General features: G+C 39.5%; 1 protein-coding gene and 1 long non-coding RNA gene across 5 annotated transcripts in view; one reads left to right on the forward strand and one right to left on the reverse strand.

Moving 5' to 3' along the window:
* The window catches only part of LOC105676365 (uncharacterized), a 59,106-nt gene extending 50,169 nt beyond the window's left edge, over window positions 1-8,937 (reverse strand). For both annotated transcript variants that reach the window (XR_010889060.1, XR_001101379.2), the window contains exon 1: window positions 8,820-8,937. This is a non-coding gene — a long non-coding RNA (uncharacterized lncRNA). The remainder of the gene's footprint in view (window positions 1-8,819) is intronic.
* The window catches only part of Hers (Histone gene-specific Epigenetic Repressor in late S phase), a 110,048-nt gene that overhangs the window by 60,369 nt on the left and 24,796 nt on the right, over window positions 1-24,883 (forward strand). The window lies entirely within an intron of this gene.

Below are 24,883 nucleotides of genomic sequence, written 5' to 3' on the forward strand. Positions count from 1 at the left end.
GTCGATCATGTAATGTTATTAAAAAAATAAAAGTTAGATTTAAAAATTTATCCAAGAGGAAAAAATACTATTTGCTAGAATAAAAGATTTTTGAACTATTTTGAACTCATCTAGGAAAATTAAATCGGTAATTAAAATTTTGTCTTATGTGGAACGATAAAATAGAACTTAAAGAATATTGTTTTCTCTATTTAATGATGTTACAATCTATATTCTTGTTTGAAAGTTAATTTTGAATTTACACGCTCAAAGCTTAGATTTGAAAAATCACGAACGGCTGAAATTTTTTATGAAATTCTAGTTTTGCGCAAGATGTTTCTCTCATTCGGAGTATCGCATCATTAATTACACGCTGCAACTTGCAAGTACTATCCGGCGACATAGTAATCACCATGAATATTTAATATTAATTAATTACGGAGGATTATTCTATACAAGCACCTCTTCATGCGATCATCGACCGTGCGAGGAGAGTCGTCGTGTCGTTCTTAACTAGCGGTGCGATCGTAATCAACGATTACTCGATTCAGCGCTACGTGGCGAGAATCGCGAACGGCTGAGCCAACGGAGCCAAATAGACCCGCGGACGATCGCACGATCGTTGCGAAACGCGCGCACGCATATATATCCGGGCAACCGAGATATAACGCCGGGACGAGTTGCGCGCCGAGCGAATTTTACGTCGCTTGTCACCAGAGACTTCTATATTATACGCGAGACTGCTAGTACGCTTTAGTTTCTCACGATGTAGAGATACATGAGATTTGTGGTAGGAATGTCATTGCCCGACGTGCTGTCACGTAATAAAAGAATTTCTGAGTATTACATACAGACGTAATTGGAGTTTTTTTAGGCTCCGAAATTAAATTACTTTAAAAAATTATTCCAAGATATGCAATATGGAAAACAAAAGTTTTGTTTAATTATTTTTTTAGAGCAAGAAGTCTATTGTTATATTTTGTGCATAAAAATATTACAATTTAAAATCTAACAATATATTGTTTTAATCATTGAAAAACGATACATAATTGTAAATGAGAAAGAATAATTGTGTATGAATATTCAATTATTTTAGAACTGCTGTTTTTCATATTGTATATCTTCAACTTCACTGACTTCAGTTTCCCTAACTTGACAGCTAATATGTGTTATAAGATTTTGGTTACCTTGTGTGAAGGATATGGCGGTATGCCAGACTCTCCGTTATACCGAATCTACACCGGTAATCTCAAAATTGAAATACACGTGTGGTCGAGCGCGGTTCTATCCGACCGTGAAACTCTCGGTCGTCTCACAAATCAAAATTAGAGTAGGATTCTACATTTGTTGTACAAGCTCGAAGCAGATAAAGAGTGCACATAAAGAAGAAAGTTGTTTGAAGTAATACGTTGCTTATTTAAAGCAATTTATTGCAAGCGAAGAGAAAAATAGAAAAGTACTCATTATGTAATAAGTTTTGCAACGATATAAAAATTGATACCAATTTGTTTTGTCGCGAAGAAAAATAACTAGCAAAAAAATACTCAGACAATAAATTGAAATAAATTCAATTTACATAATAAATGAAAATAATAAAATAGATAATAATAATATGATATATAAAATAAATTGCATTAGCTACCCGAAAATAGTTACAGAACTATCAGTATTATTCCTGCGCTGCCAGCGCATGTTGTACATCGAATTGTACATCGAAGCGCTATGAATTGCCGCGTGGAAGAAAGTCAGCGTTCTCGAGACTTTCACGAACGGTGATTGCAGCAAGAAAGAGTTTATCCGCTCGTCATCGATCCTCGTGCGATAGATCATGGATCGTTTTATTATAATTCTGCGGTACTTTATTCCGCAGTTTCAGTAAGAGCACTGTACGCGTTAATCGATAAATGCATGACGACATAAGACAATTCACGACTGATAGTACAAATGGAATGGCGGTTTGTTGTGAAGTAACTCGATTTGCAGGAACAATCTTTCCTGAAAATAATTGAATTCCTGCGGATTATTTATGATCAAAGTTTAGACGTGTGCGCGCGGTCTATCGTAGCAAACTTTCGAACGTATGGAACTTTACGTGCAACTTGTTACTTGTATCGGTAAACTGTGGAGACACAGTCGATCGCAATTCGTTGTTAAGCATTGTTTTCACTCAATTATTCCCGCATTAAAATAATATAGTCTGAAAATAATTATAATCGATCGTGTGCGCGTTTTATAGATTTTAAATATCAATAATTTAAAAAGTAATGATACAGCAAGAAATTATTCTCGATTATCCATACGACAAAAAATTATTCATTTATTATTGGCAATAATTACGTATTCTGTAGATAGAATTAAGTTTCACTTATCAAAGCATATTTTATACGCGATTAAATACGCTTGTTTTCTGTGCCATCCGCATCCGCTAAAGCGGACTGATAGTTTGTCGCTTCGAGGAAAAGGAGGAAAAATTATCTGTGTCCGCGTATAATAAGAAGTAGGAATAAAAACATAGGAAAAAAGAAGATAAAAAAGCGTTTGCATTTTGATAATGTAATACAATCGGGAGAAATTTAAGTTTGGTGAAGAATCGTAAATGAAATCCAACGTCATAAAATGATAAGGGATGATCTGTGTCTACCATAATATGTGATTTGATCTATTATCTTCCTTGACATACGCGTGTAAGTTTTCCAAGTTGCGCACTGCTATATCATATTGCTAAGTCCAAAGAGGATGAAGAAGCATACCTCAGGGGCCGTCGGGAATTTCTGGGAAGAACGCGGCGTAAAAATGGCGCTCGGCTTTGAGGCCAGGGCCGCGCGCATTCGCGGATCCTCGAGGATCGCGAAGAAAAGGCGTGGAAGAGGGACGGCAAGAAGCCGAAGGCTTCTCGCCTAATGCGCGAACAGCAGACCGGAATCCGGTTGTTTTGCAAAAAGCGCCTAACAAATTCCGCGTAATTTCGCGATCGAGTCGACCGCGCCGTCGCCGTAATTAGCCCTTCTTCGCCAATTAGCCGCGATACGAGCTGACACTTAATAGTGATTTAGTGCCGCGGCCAACGACTATCGAGAGTAGTCGCGCGTGGAATCGATTTCATCTCGTGCACGAAGCTTGATTTTTTTTTTCTTTCATCCGATGGTGACTTTTCAAACTCGTCGCGCGACTAGGTATGCTTTAAACTTAATAGGAGAACATACATTCTGACATTATTATTCTGTATAGCATACTCGAAGTATTCTATTCGGTACTTCTTCCTTTATTAAATTTTTTGTAAAAATGAATACTGTTTAAACTTAATTGATAATATTTGTTATTTATTTTATTGATATTTAGTCGCGATAGTTGTCAATATTATTAGATAATTTTACTTAAACGGGTATTTTCTTTCATTTATAAATGTGCTTTAAGAATAATTCTGTACATTTGTATGTTAAAATATTAATTACAGAACTTTTGAGATCTTTTTCACTTTCTATAGATTCGCTTGATATGCTAATCATAAATTGAAAACATTTCGCTAAGGGTCAACGCTCTGTTAACCATATAGAAAATAAATTCAGATTAATACGCGATATCAGATCGAATTACGTTCCTCAATAGAGACGTTTTTATTCATAGTTGCATTTAAATTCATAGTTCATCAATTTTTAATATCGTGAGCATTCTGTTCTCATTTCGTGAGCAACTTTCATCGATTTCCAATTCTCTACTATTAATTTTAATGCACAACTTTAAAATCTCTCAAATTATTAAATGCTGCTTTTGTTGAATGTGATTAATTTAAATTTAATATTTTAATTTGTGCGATTTTTATATTTTATTTATGAAGTAATGCCATACATTTTTCAAGTAGTAATTGATACAATATATCGTTATATCATTTTTCTCTGCATTATTCTAAAGCACAAGATCAATTTAAAAAAATATTTAAGAAATACATATTTTTCATAAAATGAAATACTTGTATAATTAAAGTTCCTTGACAAGCTATTATATGTTGATATTAAGAGAAATATACGTATCGCTAGCTTCTCTTTTTGATTTGATACCAAACACGGATTAATAGCTTGACAACGACGTTCCTATTGGACATCGTGATCCTCATGGCTCGCTAGGAACATTGGACATCTGCGATCCGATGTCGCGGTCTATTTCGAGAGCGCCGGGAAGCTGGATTACTGGCGGTAGATTCATAAGCGAGAGAGCAAGGCTCTCGGAGCATATGCCGCTCAGTTAATCTCTCACGTAGTGCCTAACTCGTTGGCATTTCGCTGGAGAAAGTAGCGAACCCGCAGTGGTGCGGCGCACCACCAAGGTTCCCGCGTGCCGCGCAGCTGCGGATAAATTTCGGCTACTCTGCACTTTCGAATTGTCACGTGGATTATGACAAGTGCAATTAAATTTGATCGCAGTCGTGCGGCACGATCGGCTTCATTTGCCGTCGATCGTAAAAAAAAAAATTAGCTCGTTCAGATTGACAAATCTGATTCGGCAGAATATTCGCAATCGTTCGCGCATATTTGCTGTATTAATGCAATAAATTTGAAGAGTTTGTCTTTTTTTCTGTTTTGACAATGCACATTTGTCGAGGACGTGTCTCTCGTAACATATTATAGGTATAATATATATTTGAAGTGTGACACGTATCTTTTATTCCGAATCTTTCTCTTATTTGTTTTGAGATCTCTTCTATTCGATTCGGAACGCGCAAAATTAATTATTTTTGGAATATTTGATTTTAATATTTTAGTATTTTTCCACGGAGTAATATTTAATGCAACAACATTAAATTGCCCACTTAAAAACGGTACAAAATAATATATGGGATATTTGTCAGCATGTGGTGTGTTGATTTTCCGATTTTTCAGATCTTTCCCGTAGCTTTCCTGTGTTCAGGCTTTCCGTTTTAGGAAAGGAGAAATTTCCGTCTTGGAAAGTTAACGCTTTTATGAAACACTTCGTGACTTCAACCCGGGCTATTCCACGGGCGTTGTAGTAACTTCATAATGTTGCTTTCTTACCGCACGATGCTTTGTAGGGCATTGTGCAGCAAGTAGCGAAATACGAAGTGCATTCTCGTGAAGTATGCGTTTAGAAGAGACATCGTTTAACATCGCCTGCAGTAGTATTTCGTTTTCCCTCAAGAAATAAACTTCACGCCTAATATAAATGCCAATATTTTTGCACTTCTTTATCACGTTTTGATAGTTATGTACGGAATTTCCGATACATCTACTGGCAAAAATCCATTTTGATAAATGGAATTAAAAATATATAACGATTGTTGGAATAATTGCGTTGTGATGAGCTAAGAAATAAAAATTCTAATCTGAATTAGCATTGCATTAATTTAGCAAGTTAATATGTTATTATAATCTTATTGAAGAATAATTTATCTTCTATGCAATCCAATGAAGATCAATACGTATAGAATTGATTTGCAATAATATCCAGTTTCACAAATTCGCGATTCAATTCGACGGGAAATTGATGATGATCTGATAGTGTAATTCGCGCGTATTAGATTAGTTTATAAAGGTGGGATTACATGGCGGGATAGCGTAGTTGGATTATGATGTCGAATCATGCGCTTGGAATGAGTTACACATGCATCGTGTATCGAGTTTACATACGTGCGAGCTGCGATATTCCGATGACAGCACGCCGCGCGCCTCAAGGACACGGTACTCGAGCGAAATTGCGCGTGTGCGGAGCCGCGAAGGAAGGGTTCCCGACTTGGACATTAATTTGAGGAATAAACGAGATACGCGTTTAGGGAGCAAGCGCGAAATTAATTGCGACCGCCGTAATCCTTGCGCTACGAGTACGCAAAAGCGGACGCGTCGCGCGGCTGCGTTCTCGTAATCTACGTCGTCTTATCGATACGCGGCTTCACGTGATCGCTCGTTGGAAGAAAAAAGGAGATAATTATTGCAGCGTCGTGCCGCTGCATGATGGTCGCGGCAAGATATATGCGCGCCGCTTGCGCGCCTATTACGACCGGCCGGTGGTGCGTAAGTGTACTTGCAGCGCGACGCGCTCAAGTAAATTAATAAAATTTAATCCCGCGATCACACCTATAAAATGTCCGCAATATGGCGACAGTGTAATCCTTAAGTGCTTAATGTGTCACGTTTGCATATTTCATATGCGGATTCTAGAATTTTGCGAAGACACTTTTATAAATGTCAATGTATTGTGCGATATATTATATGTGCTTTTGAGCTTTTAAGCGAAAAGAAAATTATAATCTTTTATGAAAAAGTTATTCTCTATTCTTCGACACTTCTATTCACGATGTTTCGCTGTTTGCGCGTATTAATTATTTAGTTAGATTATAAATAGACAGTATTAGACCGGAATATATTATCAATGCTAACAACTTTTGCAACTTGTTTAAAGCGATGCTCAAAGCGACACACGGCAACGGTGGAATAATTATTTCCATCCTCGAAAAAAAAGTGTAATGAACCGTAATGTCGACCAGCAGTGTACACCAGCCTTGCGGTGTTTGCGCATCAGCACATGATATTTTCCATTGCGTTGCAATACGGACTCAATGTCGCTCTCGGGAGCGCGCGAGCGCGCTCTTAAATATGCAGAACGGACGGCGAGAAGTTTACTCGAGTGACATCGCGTGTTTTCGCATCGAGATCGGTGCGCTCGAGCAATCGATTAGATATCTCTCGCAAGAGAGCGTGCCGTGCGCGGCAAAAAGCTATAATCGTCACCATTGATGATATCGACGCGCGTGATACTACGTACATTAGTTTCTTGCCGTCTGAACATTCTCCACTTCATTTTTCTTTCTCGGAAAAATCTATTGAAATATGGCGTCCGCGCGAGCTTACACATTCGCGCCGAGATAAGCGGAGCTCGTAACGCGAATTCGCAAGCTGATGTCGATCAGCTGATTCCTCGGTTCAACTCGGCGCGAAACGAGAGCAGATTTTATTTGCCGCCTGTAATCTTATCGACGTATTATTTCACGCGAATCGAAGGATCATTATCGCCGTTAGCGGTACTCGCAGCGGAGCGTATGGTTGTTTCGGCGTCTTCGGAGATTCTTTAATCACCGTTTATCCGCCCGTTGCGATGCGATGGAAACATGAAATGCGAAGTATCTCAGATTGTTACCGATAATGTCGGCGTGTAATATCGGCGTAAAGTGAAAGATATGTGCCGAGTTTCTCAGAAGTTGTGCGCCGAGTCGTGAGATCGGTTATCTTTAGGACTTCAAGTTTATAAAGTTCAGAGCGGAATCTTTGTACATTAAATGCGTGGAAAAAAATAATAAAAACTTTGAAAGAACTTACGATTTTCACTTTTGAAGTAAGAAAAGCATCTAAAATTTAGGTCTCCAAAAAATATTCTTTATGTATCGTGTAGAAAGAAAAATTTCTGTAACTTACATTTTCAAATAATTTTGAAATATTTAGCATTCGGTAAGATTAGGATCTTTGAATGAAAGATAAAAAATCCGCGAATCCAGACATTTTTCACGATAGATGCATATGAAACTGCGAGAGTATGCATAAACGCAAGGAACGAGGCCTTCATTGGATATTGCATCCATTGCCTCGAGTTACTCGCATGAACGTTTTGATTAACGTACAGAGCCGAGCGTAGTACCGATTTGCCGGCACCTGCAATCGCGCGGAGATGCTGCAGCCGGTAGCCGCATCTGGCGGACTGCATGCAAAAGGAGCAACGTGAAGTGGTCCACTCCTTCCGACGTCGTCGCGCGGCTTCCCGTCGTAATCTATGACGTCTTATCGATAGGAACCGACAGATAGCTCGGTGCTTTTCGATCGATGGTTACACGCGACTGCACTGGGAAAGGAGAACTTTCCGACGGCCGTGGCACGTTATGCTCGAATTACGCCGCGAATATTATGGTGTACATCCATCGCATCGCGCGTTGGATGTTGAGTTTCTTTCGCTTTTTATACTCCATTCGACGTATTGTGTGTGTTGCTGTCTATTGTTCGAAAGTTCCCGCCGCGAACCATTATGCATTTTTCTGGAATGGAAAACCGGCGAGGCGTGTCGCACGCTCGTCGAAAAATTTTGTTTTTATCAAATTTCTGCAACGAGCTTCAAACATCGGCAAAAGCGAATGTCGCGAGATGAATGAGAGCCTTCGGCATCACGTTGTGAACGCTAAAGAACTTGCTTAATTATTATGGCAAATAAATTCATCGCATTTTAGCATGAAAGCGCGAATTTTTCTTTTTTATCACACTTATTTAACTTCACAAGTGTTATCTTAAAAGTTAAAACCATTATAATAAAGACTTCAATAAAACTTTACAATGAGATCTTAGTATGCTTTACCGCAACTTAAAGAACAAATACTGCTGTGTGAAATAAAGAAAATAAGACGCGCGTTACAAGGAGACTATAAAAATTACAAATAAAATTGTAAAAATGCAATCTTGCGGAGAAATGAACTCGGAGAGGTATATTATGTAGTAGATAAAGAGAGAGAGAGAGAGAGAGAGAGAGAGAGAGAGAGAAAAAGCAAGACGCGGAATCTCAACAAGCATAAAGTTTTACATGGGCGGAACGGATAAAACAATTACAATAATAATAAGTGAGGTTACAAGACGCGACACGTGGAGGAGAGTGGCGACGCTTAAGCACGGAGATAGTTGGACGCGACAACGACAACGACGACGACGACGACGACGACGACGACGACGACGACGACGACGACCACGAAGAAGACACATATTTCCTCGAGCGAACGAGCTGTTTCTAGCACGCCTTGACCTTCCGCCTGTGGCTCGAAATAGCATTTGTATTTTTAGTCGCGGCTTTTGAACACGCACCACCCTCCTCTTTCGAAACACCAAACCTCCTCCAGGACCCGCCGTGCCTCTGACGCAGCTTCCTTCCGCTTCCTTCCTCGCCGTCTTCCATTAATTAGCACACGTCTTTCTTTTTGCACGTTTTGCCGAGCTTGCAAACTCGCGGAAGGTCGCGTTTACTTTGTTCGCCATCCTTACTTTTTACATTGTACATTACGGCGTTTTACTCGACAGATTTAACTGAATAATCGTTTAAACATCTACCAGTCCGATAAATTTTAATCAAGTTTCATTTCCCGAGTAAACACTTTGTATTTATCACGCTTAAGAAATTTTGGGATTGGAAGAAGATATTCCGTTTATGCATTCGTTAATTAGAAGTGAACCCATTAAAGTTATTTATGAACATTACAACGCAATATTATTCAACAAGAAATTTAATAATTTTTGCCAATTACTAAAAAAACATATTTATTACTAAAAAATTGTTTGCGTTTAAAAAATTCACTTTTTAGAAACTTATCTAAATTTAATCTTAGGATTAAGTTTTTCAACTTTTTTAACAGACAGTGAAATAAATTATTGCATCGAGAAATCTTTGGATTTTACTGTCAAAACTATCCGCGTTGCGGCACAGTCAAGCGCGATGCGCATTTACACACGGCGTTAATGTTGCGACGCAATAGCGTCGAACGACGTATAAACTTCACAAACGCTCGGTCATGATTCAAACTATACGGACGGACGCGCGTCTCTCGGGTGCTCGAGTCGCTCGTCCGCGAAATAGCTTCGCGCTAGTACGCAACATCGCGCCTTCATTATTTTCGGAATTTCTACAGCGACGACGCGGCGCGAGTAATTTCGGACCTTTGATCTCTCACTTCTGTTGCTCGCGTTGATATTGCGGAGGTCGCCGCGCGAGCGCAACAGACGCTAATATATTTAATTAATTCGAGTTTCGCCCTTTAGTCTCGAAAAATTCATAGTCTCGTCGACCGGTTCCGGCAACTCGCGCCGCCGAGTTTTTATTCCTCCGCGGGATGTAATTCCACGTCGGTGTGAAAAGCTAAACGGTAGGAACGGTAGGTTTTTAGGAAACCTTGAATTCCTATATGATATTTTATCCGCTTTTTTACGACCACGATCGCATTACGTCGCTGCCTTATTTTGTAAAACACTTTTTTTTCCTCGCATGTTTTGCACTCCTCTGCCAGTGGTATGTGATAAAAGACATGGAAAAAAAAGCTGAAACTGGTATTGTACGCGTGGATTTATTTCAAATTTTGCCAGTCGATGTGAATTTATTTACGCGAAAATTTCACTTCGGAATCGCCAGTACAGTCGCACACTTTTTTCATATTTTTATACAATATTTTCGAGATCTCTCTTAAATTATAAGATAATATTTTATAAAAAAGGAGAATTATTTTTTGCGTATATAGATTTTGCGAAAGCAAGATAAACATTTTTGTTGCTGTAAGAAGAAAATGCAATTTATTATATTGTGACAAATAAATCTATTAAATTTCTACTATCTGAAAATTATACAATAACACGCAAGAGGACGCCCGTTGTTCCCCGTTCAAAATGTGATACAATAACGAATTCAAATCTTTTTTATCGCTGCGATATTCGGCTTAGCTCGCAAATTTCGCTGCAACTGCCCAGCGTCCATTTGCGTTAAATTAAAGTCGTCTGCGATCGTTGTTTCTGGTCCGCGCGTCCGTTTTCTGAACCCGAAATCGATTCTCCTCACTCTCTTCATTCACCAATGCCTCTTTATCATTGCCGTTTCCTTTTCCCATCGTCCCTGCGGGATTTTGCGCGCGTGATTTCGCTGCACTGTAAATTCGGTTTACGCCTCAGCACGCGGTGTAATTGCTGCGTGCCAAGGCATTTATGATTGTTTACGTCGTCACGGCGAGTGTCTAACGAACCAATTAGGTTATTCCACTCGTCTTCGACGATTCAGCATGCCGGCGGACCTGTTATTGATCACGTTGCCACGTCGCGGGCGTTATATGTCGTCCCCGTATCGAATCGTTGATTGACGATAATCCGCTTCGTCGGCTTTGTGCCGACCGCTTTGGTTACGCGTTATTCGGCTTGCGATCTAATTCACGACGTAATTCGCACGATTGCGTTCAAAAAGTGTAGTTACAATTCTTAGGCAAAAAAATTCTGCTACGGACTCTTAAAAATAAAATTATTTACGGAATTATTTAATAAAGAGATATTGCGGCTTGCCGTTTTTTTTTTGTATTTGTTCTGGAGCATTCTTTGTCGGTAAATATACTCGACATTACAAATAGAATTTTTATATAATCGAAAAACATTCGAAATAAATTCTAGTTGATTAGATTTCAACGTTCATTATATTTGATTGATTTGAAATGGGTTTTGTTTGGAATCAAATTCTGTCGTTGATTGCAATAAGTTCCGAAAATATTTTAATTGTGTTTATTATTAGTTTTTATCTTCAGTTTTTATGAGCGCTTAATGACATCTCTGAGGATATTCAAGATTCATTTAATATTAATATATGTGTCGTGGCGACGACACACTCTTCCTAGAATCCCTGTTGCATAATACGATGCAATCCGACACTTCTTTTAACGTAACTGATAACTCTTTCAGTATCGCGACACTGGCGTATGTCGCTTGGATTACGTTCCGCGACGCGGAGTTAATTATATGCTAAAACCATTTAACGACGGAAAACGTGGTTGGCGCGGTCGAGGACAAAGCGCAGAGGAGTACAGAAGCGAGGATGCAATGCGACGCGAATTACGAATGCAGTACGCGAATGAGCGCGAGTGGCAAGAGCGCAGTCGGCGGCGGGCGTTTTCTCGCCGCGATGAGCGGTATACGAATATGCAAGTGTGGAATTTGTCGGAGAGGTTACAAAACCGAAACGCTCGGGCGAAGTTAATTATACGTTGATTTCGCGTAATCGAGAGCACCATCGTGCCGCAATAAAGCGCGTGCAGTGGGATAATTCGGCGCAGCGAAATGCGCGCGGCTCGAACGCGAAGCGCGACCCCGACACCGAACTTAATTACTTAAGCTCGCGTTTAAACTCCGCCTTGAATCCAATTACTTAAAACGGGCGTGCGCGAACCTCGCTGCCTGCTTTCCCGAAGATAACTCGAATCTCGCGTTATCGTTTCATCTCCCCCTTAAATGAGTTTCCGTAACAAAGAGCATGAAGGGACGTATTCAATCAATCATATCGATAAATTGATAATGTATGAATTATATGGCACATATACAGATATCATGTGTTTAAGAAGTATTTTGAGTAAAAAATATTTGTGTAAAAATTCATTTGGAAAATATCTGAAGAATCACCAAGCAAGTACTGGTAGAATTGTGATCATGAATCATGCGATTCATCATTCTTTTCCCGCGGCATAAAATCGATGAGTGGAATGTGGAAAAACAATCGATAGAGCTTGAATGTAATTGTAGATCATTTATTAATTATTTAAAGTATTGAGAAAAAAAATGAGAGGTCAGCATGAAGCTATTGTCCAAGAATAAAGCATGAAGAAATATAATGCCGTTAGACATGATAAAAAAATATATATAATAGATGGCGAGAATAAATTTTATTTTTGAAGTTAATTTTTAGAAAGATCGTGATTTAGGTCAAACAAAACCACGTTGGGAAAGAATCCATGAAACAGGCCTCGCGCATCGGAAACAACTTCTCGTACAATACGATTAACACTTTCACTACTGTTCGACGTTTGCACAACGAGTGCCTGTATCATCAGTGATATGTTGATGGTGAAAGTGTTAACACCGCGAGTTTCCATTGCCAGACAATGTTATTCGAAATGATCGGCAGATAAAACGTGACGATGAAGTTGGTTGCGAGCGCGTGCATGACGCAATCGCCGTGTTTTACGTACCCAGATAAACAGCGGCCTGCTATCTATATTAATCCTAGGAAATACCAAAGTTAGAAATACGAACCCGGGAATTTTTACCGACGAGTTAAAAATTTCCGGGAAGTTTTAATCAGTGAGTTTGCGCGATGAGAGCATTGTGCTCGCGCTAAAAATTATTTTTTTTTCTATGCAACGATTGACACAGAATGTCGTATAACTTTAGTTTAAATGTTCTACCAAATAAATATGTATTTAAAAATACAATTATTTATAATGTTTCTAATATGAGACCGTTGTTGCAAAAAATGCGCGCAGAATATTGTCAAGTTATTAAATTATTAAAATAAGTGTTAAATTAAAATATGCATTTTTTGTTTTAATATTATTTGAATTTTAGCATTATTTGAATGCCGTATTAACATTAATTTATTTAATTATTGAACATATTTACAAGTAAACAGTAGAATTGAATTGCAAAATTCAATTGATTAGTTTGTTCAAAGCATATTTTACATAAATATGCTTTCAAATATATTATGATTTGCTTTGTTTCAACATTGATTTGAAACATTTTGTTTCTATGCATTTTCATATATCCATAGAAACGTAAAGAGAAATTGTGTTTTTTAATTTCGAAAATGTCTTTTTTAATTTTGAAAAATAATGTCAGCATTTATTTTCTTCAAAGAGGAAAATAATGCCATCCATGGAGAATTGACATTATTCAATTTAATTTCGAGATGCTATATCGAGATAAAGCCAGGCCGGATTTTTTGTGATGCAATCTTTTCAGCAGCTGCGACACAAAACTGCTGCATCGACGACCTAATCGAAGTTAATTACATATTGATTTTGCGCAAGCGGGAGCACACATGGTACATATGGTGCGATAGATCGGGAAGCAGCTCCCTTTGAAATGTTCACACGTATTATAGCGGCGCTGCATATATTCTGTTTATTTGAAATAAATTCATAGAGGGGAGAGTTCGATGAGATGTTTCATATTTTATTAAAATGCGCGGCACATTGACAATCCGATAAATAATTAATACTGTATAATACAAAAATAATTATTTTTGACGAATATTAATATTGGGAAAAATTGTTTCAAAATACGCGAACGTCATCACAAGCTGCCGTATAAATCACATACAATTATTCGCATAAATTAAAAATGATTGTAACACTGATTCAGACGTAACTTTAGATTATGTGTGGAACACGGTGATTTCCATTGTCGGAACGCAACCATCTGTTTATCATTTAAATGCATTTTATTGCATTTATTGCATTTAATTATTGTATTTATGTATTATTCCGTTAATATCATAGCAATTGCTCAAGTGGTCGATTAATACCTAATTCATTATAACCAAGCGAAACGGAATGATTCGGTTACATCGATACACAACAGAAATGTTAAATCTTCGTGGCGAACGCACAATTCTGCTTTGCTAAGCCCAAATTACATCGATAATCAGGATTATCCCGGATCAGCTGCATTGCCGTTTTTTCTAGCAGCTTACAGTATCGTCTGTGATCTAGATAGAGGAGCGAAATCGAGTTAACCGGGGTTAACGCTAATCGACCTTGGTCCAACAGGACCTGAGAGCCAAACTCAATTCAGACCGCCGTGTAACCGCCGGTGTAATATGCTGTAATCCGCTACTGCGCTACAGCCTGCGGCTCGGCATTGTGCGCGCCTCGCGGAATTTTCAATCTCGAAAACGGAACGCGACATTTATGAAAGCTCATGGAAATTACGAGCCGTTCGGCAGCCCGGTGAAACGCTGCGGCGGAACGTTCCTGTTTGAGCAGCTCCATAACGAGAAGACACAGGTTCTCTCTCTGGCAAACAACGAGATGATCTCGAGTAGACCGGGGTAAACGCAGCTTCGGCTTAAGCCAATTAGCAGCCGAGAACACGTAGGCGAACTACTCGGCTTTCACGGCAAAGGTACGTGATGCCCTTGTGGGGGCGACGTGATGGATACGCGCAGGAATGCTCGGGATGTTTTTATAACATCGAAGCGTCGATACTCGGCTTCCGATCCTCGAGTGTCTTTGACATCAATATATTACCTTCGATTGCGGCTCGATTAAGTAAACGCTGCTGGAATTTTCCGGGTTCCATCCCGGATGGAATCCGGGATTCATTTCGGACCGCCCGAAAATTTCGCGTATCGTGAAAGAACGGAGAGAGGAGGTGGAAAAAAAAGAAGTACATGGAAAATAACATCAATTGCAAAACAGGAGGACTCGCTCGTGAGACATGAAAGATCACGAATTCGAATAGTTGTAAATTCCACGAAATTACTTCTGCAGTATTTCGTAATCGCGGTGTATTTTCGTCGGTAATTTCGTGAGAGAGCGCCCTAACGTGTCCCAGTTGAAGAGTTAAGGGCTAAAGGCGTCGTAGGATCGCTGTACGCCAAGACAAGATCTAGTCTGATTAAGGTTACTCGGCTGCTAGCTGATGCCGATGGCGCGAAGCAGACCGGCGCATTATTCTTACTGCTCATTCCTACCGTGTTGTGGCTTCCTAACGGCGCTATACGGTACCTCCGTCGTTTCCCGGCACGCTGTACACGTACATACGTCTTCCCCTCCCACCTCCTCTCTCCACCTTCCGCCTTCCTTTACGACCGACACCACCGTTCTGCTGCGCGACATTTGCCTCGACTATAGGGATGCTACCGACGATGCCACGGCGGTATTTTGAAGGTATCGATACTTGGCGCGTAACATTATCATTTTATTCGAACAGAAGCGCTTACGCTGAATAGCGGTATTGATACATTTTTATTTATTTTCGTCGATATAGAATACGAGTAATATTAACGGTATCGAGTGGTTACTTCTCTCGCAACGATCGACGTTTTGTAACATCGATGCTAGACAATTATCGGAGAATGTTTCTGCAGCTATCAACAAAAGTCTTGGAATATTTTCCATTTGTTATTGTTAGGCTTCTAGTTAACGATAAGATTTATCTGCGATAAGATTTCAATAATTAGAATATTTAGGAATTGCAAATTATTGTAATTTTGATATGCTTACTATTATATTTTATGTAGCGCATCTGTATCTAAATTGAAAAGCAACACAATGTAAATATTTGTTGAATGTTTGGTAATGGTCATTTAGGTAAGCTGCAAAGTAGACAGTTTAGATATCATATGATAATTGTTTACGCACACAAGGCCAACACGTGCCGACTTCCCCTCTTTCACATTTTTTTCAGACACTGCTAATATAATTTATATAACGTTAATTCAGTTTTTTAATTAGTCTGTTTTTTAAGAATGTATTGTATCCTTTATTATCAGCGAAGTACGCTGCACTATGCGGTTGTTTTATTTCTCAAATCGTACATTTCGCGCGCACGCATAACTGAAAAATCCTTCATTCCAATTTGTTTATTCGAAGTAAAATGCAGCGTATCGCGGATAATATAATATATTCATGCGGAATCGTTCGGCATTAATTTATCGTCAATTATGCCAATTGGTTCGCCTTCTGTAAATCGAAGCAACTAGCTCTCACTGATCAATAACATTGCGCGCTTATCGATAAGTGAACGCCACTAACAGCAGGTGCTCAATTAAAGCTCAATATCTTGCCGCCGATTAGAATCGCGGCTGTTTGTTTAAATGTCACGGCGTACCTGCGAATTGGGAATTTATACGTGTTGTTGCTCCGTGGTCATCGCATCGTCGCGGTGGCCTTCGGATTCGTCACGGTGCAGTGAAAGCTTGTGCGCCACGACACGTGTTGACGTTAACTCCTGTAACCTGGGAACGTTTGCGCTATGCATGCCGCGCTCGCGCCGACAATTATTTCCTTCCTAGCTAGCGCGGAATTTTGCGTGGAATGCCGTCTGATAACTTTATCTCCTCACCATTCCGGATCCCTTAGAACGTGTAAACGCTCAAAAGTAAGTTTATTATAGGAGTGTTTCATAATTATATGAGAACATTAATGTCCCCATTTCGAGAAATTTCTCCTGCGTTTTCACAGTAAAATATCTTGCATCTCGATATCATCGTCTGCTTTGAAAATACGATAATAATTTGAAACCTTTGGCTTATATTAGGAGAGCATAATTTTCAGCAAAATTATTTAAATGATATCAATTTTCCACATGATAGTATTCCAGGATTAATTTGCGGAAAGCGAATGGTTTATTTTATTTTCCGTGTTTTTTTTCGCAAGTAAACCAACAGAGAAAAGGTTTTGAAAAAACCAAAGAAATTCTTTTCTCTGTTGATTTTCTTTTGTTATTTTTTAGAAGTATATGTCGCACTATTTATTCTCAAGTGTTAATAGATAAGAGACTATGCCATATTTTTATGACGCAAAATTTAGTTCTAAGATGAACAAACAGAGGTGGTTTGGAATATTCCGTGTGATGTTTGTATCGGGTTGTGTTAAGGGAAGAGCTTTGAATAAGCGAAATGGCGCTTTAATAAGTTAAGACGACACGTGTTTCGCGGGGTTGCGGAGCGCCGTCCTCTCTCGTTTTCTCTCGTCCTCGTTCGTCCTCTCTCGTTGCACGGAAAGATGTCCTCGGCCGCGCTCCAGTTTCGCGCCGCGAGACGAACACTGATACGACACGCTGCCTTCGTATCCTGTGATTCATGGCCGCCCACGTTCTCGCTCGTTCACAACTTAACACCCGTTTCGAATGCACCTTTCATTCGCGGTTTTACTCGGCCGCGAGCGGCATCGGCGAGATACTCGCGGTGCGTTAATTAACTCCGCGATAACTAAGTTAAGAATATCTTGCTCGAAACTTTTTCCTCTTCTGTTCGAACTATTTTCCTCAAGCGCCAGCCAAGCAATAATTCCATGGCGTTCTATCAATCTTTCGCTCGAACTTTTTTCAAGCTTTTATCTTAGACGCGGCGCAATGTGTAAGCGCTTAGAAAGCACACGAACTTTTTTTTGAGAAGTCGATCTATTGAAAGAAATTTCTTTGTGCAAGGATTATGTGTTTAGGAATGCTGCTTGGTAGAAACAAAAATGGTAATCACACGCTAACGGTTCGTTATATATTTGCGAGCAATTAGCGGATGTTGAAGGATCATGTTATGTGCGAGTGGTACGTTACGAAGATTCATTACGAAACAAATTCTAGAAATCCTCACGAATATTCAGAATTCATTGTTTGATTCAGCAAGTATAGCACTGATAAGATTCAGCCTTATTGCTGCCTGGCATGTCTGTCTATGGTACGATGTTAGTTTTATCTTGATTGTCTACAGCGTGTTACGCTATTACCGTCATATTGCAGACGAGAAATGTGTTTAACCCCGATGAGTGCTTGGCGTTTTCCTCTCGGTTGCGACGTTCGTTTTATTCTACATTCAACACGACCCTATTTACGTAGCTATGAAAAGCTACATGAAAAATGGAGCTGTGCGGTGATGAAAAATGAATCTTCGAGTGATTTACTAAACTCGAGATGCATTTTAAGGAAGTTTAAGGTTTTAAGTGTGGTTTTTCAGACGCGATCGAAGAGCTATCACTGATTGAGATCGCGACCTGGCTTCGTAATATCGATTAACAGGAATTATGCTTTAAGCAGAGTTTATTATCGGGACACGTCTGAAAAACTTTCGTAATTCTAGAAAGTTTATCATCATCGTCCGATATTTTCTCTCGCTTTATATCACTTTATTGTACTTTACATATATTTTCCATATGTATTATTTTTTCGGCATATTTGTCGAGGATGTTCTGACATAATAGTTTTACGGAAAAATTACGGTTAAACTATTTTTATGTCACCGCTCGGTTTAACATCTTTATATTAGTCGCAAAGTATATATCAAGAATCTCTTCCCTCAAGATAATCGATGAAATATTTTTAGATATTGAGCTCCGAGTGCAGAATGTCCTGTTTGCACTGCGTCAAAAATAAAATGTAGATTGTGCAATGAAAGTTTAAACTCAAGTCCTTTTACTGCAAACTGTACGGAGAATCGTCATACTTTATCAGAATACATCGTCTATTTTTATAATTATATGAAAACGAATAAATCCGGATATCTTTGAAATAATACTCGCTGCGGGAGCTGTGTATAATTACGAACTTACGAAGTAAGCGCGGTCCATAAAAGTTCGCCGTTTCCTTTAATTGAGAAGTCCGTGCGCAGGAAGCGCGACCGCAAGCACCATTTTGGCGCGTGATATCTGAACGGCGCGCCGTCGTTCGCGAAATCTCGCGCGCATCCTGCGATTTCGCGCAGATTTATCGCGTCGCAGGAGTAATCTGTACGCGGGCCATTGTATGCCGTGTATATTTTGCAACTATCCGTCACTCCGCGGAAAGCCACGTCGACGCTCATCCGTTAAGCCAGGTTCAGACTTGACACTTATCGCCTGATATTGCTATCGTACGTCGCGCTGCCGGGACGCGACAAAAGAATATCCGTTGCGGGCCGTAGCGAAGGTGGGGACGCGGGGCGGACAGGAGGAGGTCGGACGTCAGCGCTGTATGCATCGCTGCATGCGGAGAACAGACTTCCGACGGTTGCGGTGCAATGTGGAAAAATGTATACTCCGACGCCGAGTGTCGGTTTGAGAAATTTAGTTCTGATAGTCGAAATTTAGGAGAAAGAGAAGTATTACTTTGACGATGATATTCATCATTGTTTTCCGAATGATATATATTTTTTATGACTTTACGAATCTACGATTCTGCCATTATTTATCTTACAAATTGACAGTCTGCGAATAATTCCTCTCGTTCAAGCAAAATTGCTTATTTTACCGATTGTACAGTAAAAATAATCCACAAATACCGTTCTTAATTCCGCGTTTGGTCAAGAGTTTTTTTGTTGAAAGTAAATAGCTCTCAACTGAATGTACAAACTAAGACTCGATGTTTAAGATTTATTTTTCGAGAGTGAGTCGAGGACGTGTGTCCGGTGGAGTGTTGTCCTTTTTCTCACTTTCTCTTTAAAAGCGACTTTCGATAATAAAACTCTGATGAGGACAGAATAGAGTATGACATTTTCCTTAATAGACATCCATCTCCAGAGTTTCACTGTTTCCGCAAGTGCGAAATAGCAACTTTCGATAATAAAATTCTTAAACGTGCATCTTTTACGTGAATTTTGACATATTTTATGTGAGACTTGCGACTTGCTTGGAAAAGTCGGTGTAGTGAGTAATGTAGCTTACTTTTATTGTACCTTCAAAAAACTATGTATTATTCGAATTTGAACTAAATGTTTAAAATTGAAATTATATAATTAATTTATAAATTTATTAATTATATATAATTAATTATTAATTATAATATAATTATATTATGCCATTATTGTTTTAAATGTCCGTAATGTTAACATTAAATATTTGAAGAATTATTTGTTATACAATTACATTGAATTTCTTAATTTGCCAGAGCTGTTTAAGTTTTCGCTGTTAAATAATTTTTTAATTCGTTTTAATGTGTAGCATGGAATTAAAGTAACCCGAAATATAAAGTTGAAAAGCGGATGTTGTTTGATACGATGAATTTAGCGTAGGAGAGATATATTTAGCTATTTAACGCGCGTGATGATAAAGCGCATTTCTGCACCGAAGTGCACGCGAAGAGCGCTGAGAGTTTCGTATAAAAGAGACTTCACTAGATTAGTATATCCGAAGAGCGACGTCGACGATCTCGAGAGCATCTCGTCGCGCGGAAGAGGATACGCGAGATGGCACATCTTACTCATTCTAAGCGATTTGTACTATCGAGCGGCATCGAGAGCGAGACGACGAGCATCTCAAAAGCGGCGGTGCCTTGAAATTGATAAACGAGCAAGGTACTCTCGCGCTAAGACGCGACGCTGCTCTCGGTATCATGCAACGCGCATTCTCGACGATCGCACAACCGACGAAGTACATATTAAACGCGCTGAACGGTGAAAATAGAGCGTGCGCGCGCACGGAGAAGTTGGCCTAGTAACGGTAGACAGAAATCTTATGATGATGTCAAAGGCTCGTATATTCTTATCGCGCATTTAGCGTCAACACGCTCACTTCATTCTTATATTTCGTGAAATTATTTTAATCGCATAATCTGTACAAAATTTTTGTCTACTTTACTGTTTGCGTTGTCAAGAGAATTGTTTTCTTTTGTCCAAATTGCATCTCGGACTATTCGAATACGATGATGAGACTTCACTAACTTGGACGCCCTACTAATCGTCTATTGAAACTTGAAGCTGCGAGAATTAATAGGTCACAGTCCATTGAGAGGTAGAAATCTGCAACTGGATTTTCTCATCGTTTACGAAAACAACGTGTTTTCCGTTTAGACGCGAGACAAGTGGAACGTCGACGTCTTTCGCAAAAAGTTCTAAAATCGAGCGATTTAATTTCACCGTCAGCGTGGTTGATCGAGTGTTTTTACGAGCGGAGTCTTTTTACGTATTTCCTAAATAAAACTTACGGAGAGCTGGCGGAAGTGACTATGTCAACAAGCACTTGACGGATATTTCGCTCTGCTGAATCGTAATCGCGCACTGCACACAGACTTTCGTATCGTTGACCATCGTGAAAAAGCGCGGGGGAAAATCGAGAATCCTGATAGCCCGGAGCTTTTTCGACGCGTTGTACAGACAGCGCGCACGATTCAGTGTACAACTCTGATAAATGCTAAATTATTTTACGACTCGAGACCGTTTGCCTTACGAGTACAGTCACACGACTCGGCAAAAATCTGTCTCTCACCAAAGTGGATACTCGACTTAAACACGTCTACGAGGTGCGACTAGTAGTCATTTTTTTTTAAATTATAGAATTTAGTTTTAATTAAAAAAATGATATTAATGGGAAAAAATTGGAATAATATGGGATTAAAGAATATTATCGTGTTTATTTCGAAAAGTAGACGGTGCATAGAATAGCGTAATAAATAGCGAAAAAATCTAAATTCCCCGTTTAAAAAATATTATTGTAACAGATAGTCATATTTGCATTGTGTTTCTTTTTCTTATCGGGCCATACTCTTCGTGATCTACGAATATGGAAACTAAGGAAATGCTGTGCTAGATCGCGAGAAGGTACGGGGTGAAAGTACCACGGCGAGGGCCTCTGGGAACGCTTTCGCTATGATCGTTTCTTTTTTTTCTCCTTCGATCTCGCTCATCGAACAGCAAATAGAGATTAACCGCGAGCTAATTATGATCGATCGAACGACTCCGTTAGGTTCTTTTCGGCTCTTAAACGCGCTCGAACGAGCTGACCCAGTAACGGCATAAACCGTACGGTAGTGTCCCGGCTTGCAGTTCTTCGCGGGTCGATAGTTACTTCACGACGGTTCTTCTCGTTAACTGCTTGAACTTGCCGGTGGTAATCACGATGATTGCGAGGAAGGGAGTCCCCTTTCAAACACGAAAGGACCATATCGATGCGCGGATTGTTGTTTCGAAGTGTCCTTTTACCCAGCGATCATTCCCACGTAAAGAAGTCGCTATTGTCCCCGGGATCCTTCCTCGCGGAAACTCGGCGGCGAAACTTGGCGATTAATCTTTTAATAACAAAGTCCTTCCCCGGTTGAATTTGGGCCGAGTTACTTTCTGCGCTCTTTGTCCGTCCGCCTTTCAGACACTCGGAAGTAATGCAATAATTAACGTGACTACGTCACGTGGACGATATCGTTCGCTCGAAGTGACGAGGAATGGAAATGTGACGTATCGAACGCTTACAATTTTACTGAAACTGTTTCATTTGCATGTAAAACTATTATTATACACGCACATATTCGTCGTGTATAAAAGTAAAATAATTAAATTGAAATATTGGTCATTTCGGAGAGAATTATATGTCGATATATCTAAAAATGAATCGTTTCGTTTATCAAATTTTTGATGTGCAAATACGCGCGAGAGATAGAATATTCATTTGTCACAATCTACTGTATGATATTTGTCTGTCTGTCCGAAACTACTGCGGATAAAATACGACGTATACAAGACAGAAGCGATTCTTTCTCGGATAAAATGAGCGCCTCATCGCGAGTAGATTTAGCGAGAACGAAATATGTCCCGCGTGTAAACGTGGCGGGGCCTGGCCTACTAACGGCACAAATCCCTCACGTTGGCGACAGCGTGAACCTTCTACCATGCTGTTCATTATTCATGACATCTGGCTCAATGTGCTTCCGCTTTATTATCGATACTTAAAATAGTTATTTTATTTTTGGCTTGACACGAACGCGCGTATGCTGCATTTTTATAATTACCTTTTGCGATGCATGGATCGATCTGCTGATTGAATTTTACTCAACTTATCGCTAAGATATAATGCGCTACAAAAGTTATGCACTTTACACAATTCACCAAGTTTCTTAGTAATTGTAAAATCAATATTTTTTGTTCCAAGAATTAAATTAAAACCCCGCTATTGAATATAAGTTATATTTAATATTCTACATTCTATTTTTGTCAAGGATTGTTCCGCTCGGTTCGATATTTGATATTAAAAGATAAAATAAATATTCACGTCCATGGCTTTTTACGTCATATCAAAATAAATACCACTACAATGTATTTTAAAAAATGATCGGTCATTTATAGTTTGCAACATGAACAACCGTATCAGACTACATCAAGTTTAGCGAGAACAAAATCCGCAGAGCATGAAAACAGAACGCGAAGTTGTTGACCTACTAACGGCACAAATCCCCCGCCTGTGTCACGTGCCGCGGCACGCATTTCGATTGTTTGCATTCCGTTTGATTTATCTCCCTTTTGGCCACTACAACCGCATCGATCTTTTTAGCGAGTCCGAGTTTCGCGTTTACACCCCGCATTTAGCGCTTAATCCAATCCGATAAATCATCCGAGCTCCGTCTGTCTTACATGAAGACAGCATTCAACGTTTCATTAACTGGGGATTATGTGCCGTCCAAAGTACATGGATATCATTGTAAAACACAATTTTTATCATGATAAATCATAGTTTTACATCATTGCTTTTCTGCTCTCTTATTACCCGCTTTCTCTTTTTTAGTAGAGAAATTATTTTCACGAATTTCTTAAAAATTATTTTTTATACTTTCTCTAAAATTCAAAAGAAAGAAGCCTAATTTGTTGCAAACATATATATGTGGAATAGTGAAGCCTCAAACGTTCTGATAGCTTTAGCATAAGCGAGAATTTTCGCAGCATATCTTGTACAACAAATAATACTGAAGCAGCTAGATTTGGTGTCGATTTCACTTCTTCTTTCCGTAATTGACAAGGTCAGATAGATGAGAGGTCCTTAGTTTCCGGCAGGATGAGTTAATCTGTATCAACGTCAGAAAATCGCGTAAACGCTCTTACAATTGACTATACACATAATCAAGGCGATTTATAACGTTCCGCTCGAGAGAATTCCGTCGTTTATCATGGATCAACGAGAAATGGAGCGTGGAGTATACACATTGAAGTGAAGCGATCGTGCATCCAACTTAATCCGCGAGTGTTTTGCGTCATGACAAGTCGCGTCGTTGTTCGCACCTGGGCGTCGCGCCGCCATGCTTTCGCAAGTACGTCATTGTGGATTGTCATCAAAAATGCAGCATCTGATAGAAAAATTTAACGATATTGGAAATAATATGCCGCGCGTTTTATTCTTCGAAATTTTAATTCCAATTGCATAATTTAGAAATTAATAATTTTTTTGAGTTTCTATTAAAGAAAATTTTTAAATCGCACGATAAGCAGTTAAAGATGGAAAGGACGGCTCGTTAGATTTGAGAGACATTTCGTACAATTACTGTATAAGAAATGCGGCGAGCGGGAGAGCTCGCTGGAATTAATCGCAGTCGCGAGCGACAAAATGGACGGCGTGCATGGCGTCGCGCGCGATCCGTCTCACCGCTCGTCGGTGGATTTAGCGTAAGCGAACGATATGCGCCGCGGACTGCGAAAACGGAACGCGCTGCGATGAGAAGTCACTGGCCTACTAACGGCACAAAATCCTCCGGTGGTGGTGTCAACGTGTCTCCGCGACGAGCGTTTAATCCGCTCGTACAATATCCACCGTCTCTATGGCACCTACACCTATTACCATCCGCGTAATCGTTCATGGAAAGTCGCGAAAGTAGGTGTTAACGAGAATTTTCATGGGTGAAAGAAAAGCGTGTTTTCTACAATCGCGATGTGAATCTGCGACTGCGATTCGGCTTGCAATGCGGATAAA

The sequence above is a fragment of the Linepithema humile genome, chromosome 3 (genome assembly GCF_040581485.1).
Source record: "Linepithema humile isolate Giens D197 chromosome 3, Lhum_UNIL_v1.0, whole genome shotgun sequence".
Lineage (NCBI taxonomy): Eukaryota > Metazoa > Arthropoda > Insecta > Hymenoptera > Formicidae > Linepithema > Linepithema humile.